The following is a 14,975-nucleotide window of genomic DNA, read 5'->3' as shown; positions in this document are numbered from 1 at the left end:
TGTTATTGCCCTTTTCAGGTGCTTATCCCCAAAATAAGTCAATTCAGCCAAATTAGAACATAAAAGAAGCAATCTCAAGCTAAATGGAAGAAAGGAGCAAAAATGAGCAAAATGGTGGAAAAATAGCAAGCTTCGATCGATCAGACAAATCTTCGATCGATCTCATAGTGATCGACCTAGCCTCACCGAGATGGACCGAACCCCATGTCCTTATGCAAAGAATTCACCATCTTCGATCGATCAAACTTTCCTCAGATTGATCAAAATTCCTTGATCTTATCCCCACCTACCACGTTTATCTTTTTCTCCAAAATATCCCTAAAATATCTCAGATTTGTCTCTATTCAAAAAGGCGCCGCCAAGGTTGGATTGATCTCTCCAACATTTAATAGATCTCACCAAAGTTCGATCCATCTCATAAACTTTTGATATATCGAACCCTCTCAAGTGCGAAATAAAATAGAGTCCAGCTCATTAAAAGTTGCCCCGTGGTGCAATCATTGAAAGGAGCCCTAGCACACGAGTCTAGACAATTGGGTGTGACACTTGAGCTACCTATATAAAGATTTTGAGCCATTTTACAATATATACTTGGATATAATCTTAGAAAATCAAAAGAGGAGGAGAGGCTAGAGATTAGAGACACATATACACCATTTGGAAGTTCTTTCATTCATCTAGGGTCCATCAAGAAAAAGATCATTCCTACCATAGAGATAGCCCTTGAGGGTTAGATTACTACATCAATAAGTGGCTAAATATCTTCTTGGGGCTAGAGTTAGCCCTAAGCATACCTTCTAGATCTTGATGTTTTGTATTTTGAGGGGATTTATGTTGTAATTGTTGTCTTGACACTTGATTTATATATGAATCTTGTTTATGCAATGATTTGTGTGGTTTAATACTTCCAATTGATTATTTCATTCTATTCATATGTCTATGTATGCTAGAATAGATGTTCATGTGTTTATCTCTAGTTTTTGTGTTATTGATGCATGTCTAAGTGTGTTGATGTTATGAATCTAAAGATTTTCAAGGCATGGTGCTTCAATAGAATACTCTTGTGGTTTATTTGATGGTTCATACTTATTTCTTGATGGATTGTGCCTCCTCCTTGGTTTAATTAGTTTAATTCTCATGTCTTTAGCTTAGTTATAGTTTAGTTGCATTACTTTCTTAGATAAGAGGATAATCCATGTTTATTGTTTGATGTTCCATGCTTATGAATACTAGTAGTATATTTCTCTAGTTCTAATGATGTGTTTGGATTGTGAGCTTAAAGGAAGGAATAATGGCTTAATTTGATATATTATACTATTCATTAAGTTACCTAGACAATGTATACTTAATTAGTCATCCATACTTGTTAAACTAATCAATCACACACACTAGTATTGTGACACATGTTTTCCCTCATTCATTACACATTGAGTGTCTAGAAAGGTGATGTTTAGTGGTGACCTCTAAGTCCCAAGACCTCTCTCTCTTATTTTCCCTATCCTTTATTTACCATTGCTTGTTTTATATTAAACTTGATTAGTTTAGTTTATAGTTTAATTAACCAATCAAACCATCTTTTGATCACTCGACCTACTAATATGACCTTGTTTCCATTTCAAATACGCAACTAATCCCTTGGGACGATCCCTACTCACCCTAGCTATATTTAGTAGTTAGAAGTAGTAGTAGCGTTTTATAAATTCAAACTTGGCCATGCTACATTGCAACTAGTTGTTCCATCAACGACTAGGAGATGCACACCACATGTGCAGCAGGGGAAGAGAGCACCATTACCTTTACTCGCTCCACAAATGCCGCGCATTCAGGGACAGACCATCCCTGCTTTACTAGCACCATTGCAGCTACAGGGATAGGCACCATAGCAGTTGCATTATGGCAGGGTATACAACCTCGTGCCACAAGATGTTCGGGCACTTCAGGGTATTGAGGGTATGTTTCTATTCATAGTACACATGGTCATGTTTTATTTGATACGGGTGTTACACATTCAATCGTATCTAAATCATTTGTTGCATTATATAAGATGACGACGTGAGTGTGCGATAGACCTCATGGTATTTCTACACCAGTCGGTGATACCGCCATTTTACATGAGAATGATAGGCTTGTGACATTAGATATTGGTAGACCAAGATTTTTAACCAATCTATTGGTCCTGGACATGCACACTTATGATGTGATACTTAGGATGGATTGGTTATCTCACTACCATGCCCAAGTTAATTGTTATGATAGGTCTATTGTATTCACTATACTTGGTCAGGATATGTACATCATTGCTATGCCATATTCTAACGAGGTATCTAGCACCTATTTATTCTATGTGGAGGAGGAGACTGGGGAGGAGATTACTGTGTAACTGGATAACATACCAATTGTATAGGAATTTTTAGAGGTTTTTTAAGAGATTCCAGGGTTGCCACCTAGTCAAAAGATAGACTTTGTTATTGACTTAGCTCCAGGTACTGTGCCTATTACTAGGGCATCATACAAGATGGTACCAGTGGAGATGCGAGAGCTAAGGGATCTGATTCAATAATTGCTCAGTTAGGGTTTATTCATAGGAGTACTTAAACTTGGGGAGTACCAGTTTTGTTTGGGAAGAAGAAGGATGGTTCACTTCGCCTATGTATAGATTATATGGAGTTGAACAAGGTTACGATTCAAAACAAGTACCCTTTGCCCAGAATCGATGATCTTTTTTATCAGTTAAAAGGAGTTACATACTTCTCTAAAATTAATCTAATATCATCAACTTCGGGTTAGGGAGCAGGATATTCCTAAGACAGCGTTTCTCACTAGATATGGTTCTTATAAGTTTCGTGTCATGCCTTTCGAATTAACTAACGCACCAGCAATCTTCATGGCTTACTTAGATCAATTTGTCATCGTCTTCATTGATGATATTTTGATCTATTCTAAGTCAGAGAACAATCATGCTAGACATCTTCGCACAGTGTTGCAGATGCTTCGAGATTACCAGTTATATGCCAAGTTCGAGAAGTGTGAATTTTAGCAGCGGGAAGTGAAGTTTCCGGGTCACGTAATGTCAGATAGGGGAATAGCGGTAGATCCAGCTAAGGTTTTAGCAGTGGTAGAGTGGGGACAGCATACTTCACCTACTGAGATTCGGAGTTTCCTTGGATTGGCAAGATATTACCATAGGTTCATTATGAGGTTCTCGAAAATAGTGGGACCACTCACTTATTTGACTAAGAAAGGTGTACGGTTCGTATAGGATGAACACTGTCAGAAAAATTTTGATGAGCTAAAGAGCAAGTTAACTTCTACGCAGGTTTTGTCTATTCCATAGAGCGGGACCTTCCCATTTGGTACGTAACTTCCCGGGAAAGAGTTTAAGCCTAGGGTTAAAGAGCCATGTTTTTTGTCCGGGTTCAAAAGATTTATTCACAATATGTTTATCATGAAAAACTTTGGTTCTTTCTTTGTAAAGTTTGGCATTATCATAAGCATTGTGTCTCGACTCTTCCAACTTATTCAGTTGAAGTAAACGATTTTCTTAGACTTTTTCAAGATTAAGATTGAGCTTTTTAACTACCCACATAACTTTATGTTGTAGCTCAACCGGAAGATGGCAAGGCTTTCGATATATAAGTCTATAAGGAGACATGCCAATGGGAGTCTTATATGCTGTCCGATAAGCCCACAAAATATCATTCAATTTGCGCGACTAATCTTTCCGAGTTGTGTTTACTGTTTGCTTAAGAATTTGTTTAATTTCCCGGCTTGAAACTTCTACTTGCCCACTTGTTTGAGGATGGTAAGGGGTGGCGACTTTATGAGTAACGGAGTATTTGAGAAATAATTACCTCAAGAATTGATTGGAAAAATGCTTTCCTCCATCACTTATCATTGCTCTTGGCATACCAAAATGAGTAAAAAAGTTTGATTTAATGAATTGAACAACCACGGAGTGGTCATTTGTTTTGGTCGGGCAAGCCTCCACCCACTTGGAAACATAATCAATGGCAAGAAGTATGTATTGAAAACCATAGGACATAGGAAAAGGACCCATGAAATCAATGCCCCAAACATCAAAGATTTATACCACAAGAATATTTGTTAAGGGCATCATGTCTCTTTTTGACATCGATCCCATCTTTTAACACCGCTCACACTCCTTGTAAAAATTGTAAGCATCTCTATTGATAGTGGGCCAAAATAGCCCACTTTGAAGAACCTTCAAGGCGATCTTCATTGCACTAAAATGTCCATCACATTCAAGGGTATGGCAAAACACGAGGACACTTGGCACCTCACTCTCCGGAATGCATCTTCTCACAAGTTGATCCGGCAATATTGAAACAAAAAAGAAATTTTCCCAATAGTATTTCTAGATGTTGGTAAAGAACCGATTCTTTGTTTTCCTTGACTAATTAGTTAAAAACTTGCCAGTTGCAAGAAAATTTACAATGTCGGCGAAACAAGGCATTTTTCCATTGGAAATTTAAAAGAGTTGTTCATTCGGAAATGAATCATGAATTGGTGGGCTTAGGGAAGATTCTACCATCAATCTTGAAAGATGATCAGCAACCACATTTTTGGTGGCTTTCTTATCCTTGATTTCAAAATCAAATTCTTGAAGAAGCAAAATCCATCTTATTAAACGAGGTTTAGCTTCTTTCTTGGTCAAAAGGTGCCTCAAAGTGGCATGATCAGAATATACAATGAATTTTAACCCTAAGAGGTAGGACCGGAATTTATTAAGAGCATACACTACGGCAAGTAATTCTTTCTCGGTAGTGGAGTAATTCAATTGGGCTCCCGAGAAAGTCTTGCTTGCATAGTATATAGCGCATGGAAGTTTTCTTGCCATTTGTCCCAAAACTGCTCCCATTGCATAGTCAGAAGCATCACGCATAATTTTAAATGGCAATGACCAATTGGGAGGTTGCATAATGGGAGCTGATGACAATAAACCACAGAGTGTATGAAAAGCATCTGGGCATGCCTGATCGAAGATAAATGGGGTCTCCTTGGCAAGGAGATTGCACAAAGGTATAGCAATTTTGCTAAAGTCCTTGATGAAATGGCGATTGAAGCCGGTATGACCTAGAAAGGAGCGGATTTCTCTCACCATGGAAGGTAGAGGCAATTCAAAAATAAGCTCAACTTTCGCTTTGTCAACCTCAATACCCTTTTTTGAGATTAGATGCCCTAAAACAATCCCCTCTTGAACCATGAAATGGCTCTTTTCCCAACTAAGAACTAGATTTATTTCGCGAGATCTTTTAAACACCAAAGACAGATTTTTAAGGCACACATCAAAAGAAAACCCAAAAACTGAAAAATCATCTATGAAAATTTCCAAATACTCTTCCACCATGTCCGAAAAGATTGACATCATACACCTTTGGAATATGGCAGGGGTATTGTACAAACTAAATGGCATCTGTTTATAGGTAAATGTTCCAAAAGGATAAGTAAATGTGATTTTCTCTTGGTCTAAAAGGTCAAGTGTTACTTGTTTGTAGCCCGAATAGCCATAAAAAAAATAGTAATATTGTTGCCTGGCCAATCTCTCTAGAATTTGATCAATGAATGGCAACGAAAAGTGATCTTTTCTAGTAGCGGCATGTAATTATCGGTAGTCAATGCATACACACCATGAATTGACGGTATGCTTAGAAATTACCTCACCTTTTGAATTTTCAACCACCGTAATCCCTGATTTCTTGGGAACTACTTAGGTTGGAGTCACCCATTTGCTATCAGAGATTGGATAAATTATCCTGGCATCAAGAAGCTTAACAACTTATTTCTTAACCATTTTTTTCACGTTTGGATTCAATCTCCTTTGGGCATCTCTAAAAGGTTTCTCATCCTCTTCCATAAGAATGTGATGCATACAAATGGAAGGGTTAATTCCCTTTAAATCAGCCACACTCCATCCAATAGCTTCTTTATTTTCTTTACGTACATTTAAAAGATCATTTTCTTGGTCTTCTTTAAGATTCGAAGAAATAATGACTTGGAGAGTGTCTTTCGGGCATAAGAAGGCATACTTGAGATTGGAACGAAGAGTTTTAAGCTCAAGAGCGGGTGGGGAGATTAAAGATGGAACTGGTGGAATGCTAGAAAGTGGAGGAAGATGTTCTTTTGGAGTTTTCCAAGGTGAAAAATCCAAGCTTGTAACAAATTCCATCAAATTGCTTATTTCACTCATTGATCCCTCATTGTTGAACCCATAATTGTCATACATTTCAAGGAGACAAGATGCAAGAGGATCCTCAGAGAGAAGAGATGAAAGATTGTCCTTAATTGGTTTTTTCATGATCATGGAAGGAATGGGTTCTTTAATAATTTCATCCAAGACACCTATGAGACAACATTCGTCTTCATCGATAGGATGTCGACTTGCATTGAAAACATCAAGCTTAACCATCATGTTACCAAAAGAAAGGTCCATTACCCCGGATCTACAATTAATGGTTACATTCACGGTGGCAAGAAATGGCCTTCCTAAGATGATTGGGATATGGTTGGTAGGGTTGGCAACCGGTTTCGTATTAAGAACCACAAAATCAACCGGTAAATAGAACTTGTCAACTTTGATGAGTATGTCATCAACCATGCCCCTAGGCGTTTAGATGGATCTATCGGCTAATTGAAGCACCACCGAGGTTGGCTTTAAATCATTCAAACCTAGTTGGACATACACGGAGTAGGGAATCAAATTAACACTTGTTCCTAAGTCAAGAAGAGCTCTACAAACTTCATAGTTTCCAATCACACATGAGATGGTTGGAGCACCGGGATCTTTGAACTTAGGTGTAGTGTTATGTTAAATGATGGAACTAACTTACTCCGTGAGAAACACTTTTTTAAGGTCTTGTCCTTTGTTCTTTGTCTTTTGTGTGCAAAGATCTTTCAAATTTTTTGCATAAGGTGGAATTTGCCTAATTGCATCTAAGAGAGGAAGATTTATGTTAACTTGTTTAAACACTTCCATCATGTCATGGACTTTTCCTTCTTACCTTCCGAAAGGCGAAGTCTCTCTCAAAGCATATGGAAATGGAACTTTTAGCTCATAAGATTTTGTAACTTGAGGAGATGATGAAGAAAACTGAGAATTCTTAGCAGGACCATTTTCATCCAAAGAAATAGGAATAAGATTAGAAACGGGATAGGTGCTAACTTTGGGTTGCACCGGTTCACTACCTTCACTTGGTTTCTCAACCCTATTATCAATTTGCCTACCACTTCTCAAAGTTGTAATTGCTTGCACTTACTCTTGGGAAGGGCACCCCGATGTAGGGTTTACGTCCATGAAGTATTGGGCTTTTGGGTTCCTTTCAGGTTGGCTAGGTAGTTTACTAATTTCTCTTGCATTCACTGAATTAGCTATCCTCCTAATTTGGGATTCAAGCTTCGATATCGATTGGGAATGAGAATGCAACAATTTAGTGTTCAATTCCAAACTACCCAAAGCCACCAAAACCTTATCTTCAAATGTGGAATTACTGGAAAGTGCTTGAGGATGATGAGAGCAAATTTGAGAATTATAAACTTGAGGATGAGAGTAGTGATTCATTCTTTGATGATAAGAAGAAGATAAAACAAATCCTTAAGAATCTTTATTTCTTTTGATGAGGAAGAACATATCGACCTTAAGAATTTTTAGCTTGGAAATGACTTAAATTTTCACTCCACACCGGAACATAAGCATTTGAATGAGGGTGAGCAAATGTAGCGTTGACTTGTTCATAGTGTTCATCAAGCACATGTCCATGGGGACAATTGAAAGTAGTATGCAACATACTTAAACATGTCATGCAAGGCTTACAAGAATGATAAAGATGATGATTATGAAAAGGAGATGAATGAGTTGCCGGCTATTGACTCAATAAAAATTGATCAAGTCTTTTAGTGAAAGTTTTGACCTCGGCAACAATCTCCATCGCACTTTCAATTTGACATACTTTCAAAATTTTCCTTTTTTCAATAGAATCATGACTCACCAAGAAGTGTGAGATTTATGCAATGAATTTTCACTCATTTTTTCAAAAAGGTGCCAAACATCATCTTTATGTTTCCCAAAATATGAACCTCTACATGAAGTATCAACTATGTCCTTATGAGTGTCGGATAAGCTTTCATATAAATATTGAACCACTTGCCATTTTGGAATGCCATGGTGTGAACATTTCCTAAGCAAATTGTTCAATCTTTCCTAAGCCTCTTGCAAAATTTCTCCTTTCCCGTTAGAAAATTCTCTAATGGCGGTTCTCATTTAATTGGTCAAGCTCACGGGATAAATTTTTTTCAAAAATTCATTTTGCATTTGTATCCAAGAAGTTATTGAATTTGCTCCCAAATTGTTGAACCAATGTTTTGCCTTATTTTTAAGAGTAAAAGGGAAGAGGAGTAACCTAAGAACTTCTTCTGAGATATTCATGTATTTCATAGTGGAGCATAGTTTAAGAAATTCATCAAGATGTTTATATGGTTCTTCATCATCCAAGCCATAGAAAAGTGGACACATTTGAATAGTCTGGGGCTTAATTTCATATTGATCGGCCCCAAAATTGGGGAACAGGATATAAGTCAGTGCATGGTATTCATAGAAATTGTAACGATCACGAAGGATCATTAGAGGAACTGGAGCTTGAACTCTGGGAGGAAATTGGTCGAAAGGAGGATGTTCCATGAAATTCGGGTTTAAGTAACCAAGATTACCTTCTAGATTTTTCATTGGAGTGCCTAAGATGAAGGGTGGGGAAAGGACCGCACAACACTTTAAGCAACACAACAACAAAATCAACAAAAACAAGCACTCCTCCTTTGCAACACAAAGCAATCAATAACAAACCTCCACATACATTGTTCCCATACTCCCATGCTTTCAACAATATGCAAGAAAAATATAGTGCCTCCTTGCGGGCCGACGATTTATCTAAGAAATTAAAACTTGACTCCACGCGGACTCACGATTTAACAAAGTAAGAGAGTTAGAAAAAGCTCATAAAGGGTCCTTAAGTAACTTCAAATTGTTTTTTAATTTTTCTTTGCCTTGCTTTGCTTTGCAATTTTTTATTATTATATTTTTTATTTTTAGCTTTAGCTTTTTATGCTTTTGCTTAGGTTAGCTTAGCTTAGCTTGCTTCTTTGCTTAGAATCTTTTTGTTTCACTTCCCTTGACTCAATGTACCTAGCCAATCAAGAACAAACACAATAAGTACACAAAGTAAAATAAAATAAAAACAAGATCAAAAGAGTACTAATTCCTAATTAATTCCAAAATACGGCATTGCCAATCCCCGGCAACAACGCCAAAACTTGGTGTCGGTCAATACCAAAGCATAAAAGTGTGTAGTGTGGCCAAGTTTGAATTTATAGAATGTCACTACCACTACTAACTAAAATATAGCAAGAATGAGTAGGGATCATCCGAAGGGAAAGTGTTGGTGCAAATTTTTACAACCGAACACTTAAAGAAATAAATTGAAAAGAAGTGCACAGAATGTTTGTGAAATAAAAGCAATTTTTGAAGAGAAGAATAATGATGGGAATTCGATGATATTTCATTCTTATTCATGCTCTATTATACCTACTGATCGTGCGTATATTATTATGGCAAACGTTATGGACTTTTGAGCTTGTTGAGACTGGGCCGTTCATTCAACTTTTATGTTAAGTGGAGCTTCCTTCACTTAATTGGGTTGAACTGGTATATGCATATGGCTTCTATTGATGGGCCTCCAACTGATTATGGGCTTCTGGTTATCGTAGTTTGGTTGGGGGCTGCTCTTTTGCTGCCACGTGGTGTGTTGTGATTGGTGGGTTTTTTTCCCTCCATACTTTACCCCCGATTCCTTTTATGAATTTGATTCATATAAGGAATCATAACTGCTTTCGAGAAGTGGAGAAGTTTTCGCAGCTATTATTGCCTATCATTACCATTTGTGCTGCTGATTTTGGGACCTCATGCTTGTCCTTCCATTATCCGTCTCCTTTTGCTTATATATTGGGTTTTTGTCATTCGGGCATCCGTATCTGTGGTCTCGTTCCTGAGTTTTGGCAAGAGTCTGATTGCTGTTTCAACATCTCCTTCCATCAGCTGAGGTTAATCTTTCTTCTCATTCCTTTTTATTATTTTTTATTTTACATTATGAGTTAAGAAAGTAGTGAACGAATTCATAGTGTTCATATGTCTGATTCTGAGTAGGGAACTATGGCAGCGAGTCTGAGTGACTATGCTGAGGGTTCTATAATCCTCCCTGCAGACATCATAGAAAGGAAGTCCTTTTCAATTTCTCAGTTGCGAAAAAAAATCGCATTCCTTCTGACGTTACCCTTAAGAAATACGATCATGACTTGAATTTTAGTATAGGTGAGGGTTTGGAGGAAGACGTGATGCTATTCTCAGCTTTACATTTTTCTGCCTTTCGATTCCCCCATAATCCTTTTTACTTTCGAGTCCTGTCAGTGTTGAATCTGGCCCCTCTTCAAGTTAACCCAAAATGATGAAGCCTGATGGTCCCCTATCACCATTGGTGATTCTACAGCTAAAGACCCAGAAATGCTGATGGGTTTATCCAGATGGATGTGGCCTCCCAGAGTTGACATTTTACAGTAGCAAATGAATATTAACGATCTGTTATCTCTTGCTCCCAAGTCCATAATGGAGGTAATTTTTCCTAATTCCTCTTCTTCTTTTTTTTACTTAGCTTTTTGACAATTCTTTGTAGTTTCTGCACAGAGCTCTTTCTTAATGTTCGCTCTTATGAAGAAGCTATCAGCTGACACCATTCAAGCGAACCAGTCTGCTGCCCTTTAAAAGAGGGTGAGTGTTTTGGAGGTTTTTCTCGCTGAGGAGGAGAAGGAGAAGATCCAGTAGCTTAAGTCAATTGAGTACTTTGACAAGAGAGTTAAGGAACTTAAGCACAAAGTGGCTGAGCTTGACTTACAGCTTAGGAAGACGAACTCTCTTATTCAAACCTGCAAGGATGGGGGTTTAGAGATGTTCAACCGTTTTTCCCATAATGCAAATCTTTGCTATGCCAAAGGCTTTAGGCTTGGTTTTGCTTAGGGGCAGCATCCTTCTGAGGAGAGAAATTACGGTGATGCTAATGGCATGATGCCGAACAGGGGCTCTTGGTTACTGGTGAATATGTCAAGCCCTCTGCTGGCCCTAGAGAGATTGAGTTTGCTACTATGCTGAATGGTAAGGTGGGTGCTAAGGTTCTGCCTCCTCTCCAATATCCCTCGGGCTCTCAGAGGTTACCTGCTCTGTCGCTTGATGCCCCTTTCTCTACTCCAGCCAGGGTAGAATTGGTTGATACTTTTACGCAGAGGTTTAATGCGGAAGGTGGAGCTGAGCCTGAGAGTGACCCTGCGTAGCTCCTCATTTTTTTTTTTTTTTTTTTTTTAAGTTTTGTGTTTTGAGGTGTTGGGTATGCCTTGTCTCTTTTGTAGAAACCCCCCTTTCAGAGAATATAGAAGTTTCGTTTTGCAATCTCTGGGATCGTTCTTGTTTGTGATTTGATCTTGATGTATTTGTCTATTTTGCAATCGGTTCTTGTGGCCGTTCGGCTTTTTACACTTGATTATTTTTTTGATCAATTCTAATTAGGCATTAGGCTCTTGGGGCCTTCGCCTATTTTGCGATCAACTCTTGGGGCCGTTTGGCTTTTTTAGACTTGATCAGTTTTATTGGTCAAGTCTGTTCGGGCATTAGGCTCTTGGGGCCTTCGCCTATTTTGCGATTGGCTCTTGGGACCGTTCGGCTTTTTGGGACTTGAGTAGTTTTACTGGTCAAGCCTGATCGGGCGTTAGGCTCTATGGGCCTTTGCCTATTTTGTGATCAGCTCTTGGGGCCGTTTGACTTTTTGGGACTTGATCAGTTTTACTGGCCAAGCCTGTTCGGGCGTTAGGCTCTTAGGGCCTTCTCCTATCTTGCAATCGGCTCTTGAGGCCATTCGACTTTTTGAGACTTTTGCAGTTTTAATGATCAAGCCTGTTCGGGCGTTAGGCTCTTAGGGCCTTCGTCTATCTTGTGATCGGCTCTTGGTGCCGTTCGGATTTTTGGAAGTTGATCAATTTTACTGGTCAAGCATGTTCGGGCGTTAGGCTCTTGGGGCTTTTGCCTATCTTGCGATCGGCTCTTGGGGCCGTTTGGCTTTTTGGGACTTGAGCAGTTTTACTGGTGAAGCCTGTTCGAGCGTTAGGCTCTTGGGGCCTTCGCCTATCCAGCGATTGGCTCTTGGGGCCGTTCAGCTTTTTGGGACTTGAGCAGTTTTACTGGTCAAGCCTGTTCGGGCGTTAGGCTCTTGGGCCTTTGCCTATCTTGCGATCGACTCTTGGGGCCATTTGGCTTTTCATGTAGGTGTTGTACCTTTCTGAGATCTTCCTCTTGAAATGAAACTTATGCTGGGTTAGGACTATAGCCTACAGCATTGATCTCAATAATCTTTTGTAACTTATGGGCTTGTTTGAACTGAATCCTGTAAGAATTCTCTGGTTGCTCGTTCTCCTCTGGACGGCCATGAATCGTATTGATTACTCGAATATGATGATTTTCTATCGTAGCCTTTGGAGTTACCCGGGTTCGCTCATGCTGCCTCTGTTGTCCCAGGTTAATCAAATAGTCTGCCAATTCGCCATTGGTTATTAATGCCTCCACTTGCCTTCTCAAGCTCCTACATTCGTTGGTTAAATGGCCAAAATCACTATGAAATGCACAGTGTTTACTTTGGTCTCACTGATCCATTAGTTATCTGATTGGAGGTGGGATTTTGAAGATGTTTCTCGCCTTAGTCTCTTGATACAGTCTAGCCAGTGTTACTTTGACCAGTGTGACCCTTTCGGCCATTTGAAATTTCTTCTCGGGGGCTCTTCCTTCGATGCTCGAAGGTTCTCGATGGACTCTTGACGTGCTTGATCGTTCTTTTGGTCTGTTATCCACAGTGGCCAAAGTTGCCCTTTGTTGCCTGGTTTCTTCATTTTTTTTGTGTCTGATATAGTTTTATACTCGCGAGTTCAGCTCTAACATGTTAGTTAGAGTTTTCTTTACCAGAGAAGAGTGAAAACATGAGCCTTGCACCGTGGCTATCTTGAATGCTTTTATAGCTGTATCCTAGTTGCAATCTGGAATACCGGAGGACTCCATATTGAATCGAGTGAGGAAGGCTTGTAAGCTCTCTCATTTCATCTGTTGGATCGTGAAGAGATTGGCAATGATTTTTTTTCTACTTCTTATTTTTGCATTACTGGGCTAGAAACGCTAAGCAATAATGATTCAAAGTTTGGAATTGACTTGCATGGGCAATTTTTGAACCACTCCAAGGCCACCCCCCTCAGACTGGATGGGAATATTTTGCATATGAATGGATCATTATGTGCCTCTAGTGCCATTTGCTGAGTGTAATGGTTTAGGTGCTGGAGAAGGTTTCCAGTTTCATTGAATTTGATGAACTTTGGCATCATGAATTTCCTGGGTCTTCTGACTTATTCTATCTCATCGGTAAAAGGAGTCTTCACTATTGATGCAGTGAATTCCCTCGCCATGTCTTCGGGTGTTTGGGCTTTCAGCCCTTTGATTCACTCGTTTATTTCCTTTCGGAGCCTAGCGATAAAGTCACTTCCTGAGGAGGGCTGATCAATCACTGGGACTCGTACTTCCTTCCCGCCTGAATCAGCATTGTCTGATGGGTGTACCCTAGTGGTTCGGGGTCCTCCCATACTAGAGTTTCCAATGATGTGGGATTGGATTGCTGTATCGTTGGCGTCATCCAATGTTTTGTTGAGCTTTTGCCCCGGGACCCTTTGCTGGAGAGGAGGGTTACCGGGGATTACCAGGCCTGGCTCCGAAGGAGGATTTTCGTTCGGTCATTTGGGCGGTAGAACGATCGGACACTGTTTGGGCAGTAGGTCGATCGGACACCATTCGGGCGGTAGGTCCATCGGAGGATCATTCCATCAAGCGTTTTCCCGAACTCTTTCGTTCTCCTCGCGCAGGGTATTGATTTGCACTATATTGGCTTCCTGAGCTTGTCTTAGTGCGTTGATCTATTCAGTACTGGCTTCGTTGGCTTACCGAAAGACGTTAGGTTGTACTTGCATCTCTTTACGTATTTTCTGCATGGTCTCTAGTTGTTGCGGCTGTGCAATGTCTGATCTTGTTGGCATTTTGAATTAGAGTCACATGCAAATAGTAAAACAAAATACACCCGAACACTTAAAGAAATAAATTGAAAAGAAGTGCACAGAATGTTAGTGAAATAAAAGGAATTTTTGAAGAGAAGAATAATGATGGGAATTCGATGATCTTTCATTCTCATTCATGCTCTATTTAGAGGCTTTGTTCAGAGAATTACATGGAGCCATTTTCTAGCTTTATTCCCAGAGGTGGGTATTTATACCTACTGATCGTGTGTATATCATTATGGCAAACATTATGGACATTTGGGCTTATTGAGACTGCGCCGTTCATTCAACTTTTATGTTAAGTGGAGCTTCCTTTACTTAATTAGGCTGAATTGGTATGTGCATATGGCTTCTATTGTTGGGCCTCCAACTGATTGTGGGCTTCTAGTTATCTTAGCTTGGTTTGGGGTTACTCTTTTGCTGCCATGTGGTGTGTTGTGATTGGCGGGGTTTTTTTCCCTCCACAGAGAGGAAGCTGTTTTGGAATCAGTTGTTGGATTAGCAGGTCGAATGGTGAAAAGAGGGGTTTGATTTGATTAAACTAATGGTTCAATTAAAGAAAGAAATTAAATGACAATTTAGAAATTAGAGAGAGTAATATGAGAGAAAGGTCTTGGGGCTTAGAGTTCACCACTAAGTTCCACTTCACTAAACATTAGCAATTGTAAATTAATGGGGAAATTTAAGTTGTAAAATGTGTGTGTGTATGTGTGTGTCACTAATTGAAAACCAAGCATGGATGGCAAATAAGTATAGATTATCTAATCATTCTAGTAAATAGCACA

This window comes from Cornus florida, unplaced genomic scaffold (genome assembly GCF_030987335.1).
Source record: "Cornus florida cultivar Cherokee Brave unplaced genomic scaffold, ASM3098733v1 CherokeeBrave_3.0.0_Hap2_Chr11, whole genome shotgun sequence".
Taxonomy (NCBI): Eukaryota; Viridiplantae; Streptophyta; class Magnoliopsida; order Cornales; family Cornaceae; genus Cornus; species Cornus florida.
Note: the sequence above shows the minus strand (reverse complement) of the source record.